The sequence below is a fragment of the Camarhynchus parvulus genome, chromosome 1 (genome assembly GCF_901933205.1).
Source record: "Camarhynchus parvulus chromosome 1, STF_HiC, whole genome shotgun sequence".
Lineage (NCBI taxonomy): Eukaryota > Metazoa > Chordata > Aves > Passeriformes > Thraupidae > Camarhynchus > Camarhynchus parvulus.
This window is the reverse complement of record NC_044571.1, coordinates 89,956,445-89,958,518: the sequence shown is the minus strand read 5'-3', so window position 1 is coordinate 89,958,518 and position 2,074 is coordinate 89,956,445.

Here is a 2,074-nt window from a genome sequence, read left to right as displayed (position 1 = left end):
ATACTCCAGTAAAAGACATTAGATCAAGTTACTAAGCATTGTTTTGGAAGAATTTGCCCATTTCAGTACAAAATGGGTACAATTCACTCCATGGACTGCCTGAATTATTGAGGAGAAATCCAAACACCTCCACAGACTGATCCTACAATGGAGTTGCTTATCTGCTGTGTGGAAGCCAAAGACAGCACGTGCACAGGAGAAAACAAGGAGGGCACTTTTCCACACTTTGGCTTGGAACAGCTGTAACTTCCCAGCTGCAAGTCTCAGGAGGGAAGGAAATAGCAGAATAACCTGTTATCAGATTGCAGCCATCTCCAGGGATAGAGGTGGAAAAGGTTTTTTCCTGTTCTTTTCCTAGCCTCGAATGAGGACAATACAAAATTAGCCCGTAAAGGGAAAATTCTGGCACGCATTCTGAAGGAGGAAATCATGTTTTTAATGGGCTGTTTCAGGTTTAGCACTTGGCATGTGAGTGGATGAGGCACATCTTTCAATCTTCCTGGAGCTTCAGCCTTCAGAAAAATAAAAAAGGCAAAAACCAGCCTTTTCTAGAACTACATAAATGTCAGAAAAATCCCTGTGAACCTTCACATTTGACTCCTCCCAAGTTCAGGGAGGGACGTCTCACAGCTCACTGCACATTTGACATTTACACCAATGTCAAATGCATCACTGTGCATCCACATCCCAGCTTTCACCAGAACTCCAGGTCCAGGCCTTCCTCCATCCCTGCCACCTCCCTGCAGCCTGCCAGGTCTCCAGCACTTCCTGAGGTCCTGTGGCTACGGGCTAAGGCCCAGAGGGACTGAGCCCACCCTCCTGTCACACAACCAGTGGCTTGCAGCTCGTCTGACAGCCCAGCTGCTTCACTCCCGGCCTGCAGACCTGTATTGGGCTTGCACAACCAGGTTTTGGTAGCGGGGGGACGACAGGGGTGGCTTCTGTGAGGAGCTGCCAGAACCTTCTTCTGCGTCTGGCAGAGCCACTGCCAGCTGGCTCCGAGGTGGATGCACCGCCGGTCAAGGCCAAGCCCATGAGAAATGGTGGCAATGCCTCTGTGATAACCTATTTAAGAAGGAAGAAAAAGTTATTGCGCAGATGTAATTGTGGCTGGAGAAGAGCCAGAAGAGTGAGAACATGTGAGCGGAACAACCTCACAGACACCAAGGTCAGTGGAGACGGAGGGGGTGAAGGTGCTCTGGGCACCAGAGCTCAGATTCCCCTGCAGTCATGATGAAGACCATGGTGAAGCAGGGTATCCCCCTGCAGCCCATGGAGGTCCATGGGGATGCAGAGATCCTCTTGTAACCCACGGAGGACCCCATGCTGGAGCAGGTGAATGCCTGAAAGAAAGCTTTGACTCCGTGAGAAGCCTGTGCTGGAGCAGGCTCCTGCCAGGGACCTGCAGCCCCCTGGAAGGAGGAGCCCGCACTGGAGCAGGTACCCTGGTGGGACTTGTGATCCTGTGGGGGACTCAGGCTGGAGCAGGCTGTTCCTGAAGGAGTGCACCCCGTGGAAGAGTGGCTCTTGTCGGAGCAGCTCTGTTGGCCGTGGTAAAGGTTCACATGGGCGAAGTCCGTGGGAGGGACCTGCTGAGGAGCAGGGGAAGGATCCCTCTGTCTCCCTGAGCAGCGGCAGGAACAAGGCGTGACGAACTGACCGTAACCTCCATTCGCGCTCTCCCTGCGCCGCTGAGGGGCGGGAGGGCCGGATGGGGCAAGGTGTTTTTAATTTATCTTACTTCTCATTATCCTACTTTGATTTTGTTCGTAGTAAATGCAATTATTATCCCCAAGTTCAGCCTGATTTCCCGGTGACAGCAATCGGTTTGTGATCTCCCCGACTCCCTGTCTCGACCCGTGAACCTTTCGTTTTATTCTCCCGGCCCTGCCTACTTGCAGCGCCGGTGAGCGAACCCAGGCCCGTCCCACACACTCGCGTTCCTCGCCGTCCCGCGCGGAAGGGGCGGGAACAGCCGGGGAGCGGCGGCGGCGATTGGACGGGGGGCGGGGAGGGGGCGGAGCCCGGCGCGCGGCTCTTCCCGCCGCCGCCGCGTCGCCACGGCAACGGCGCG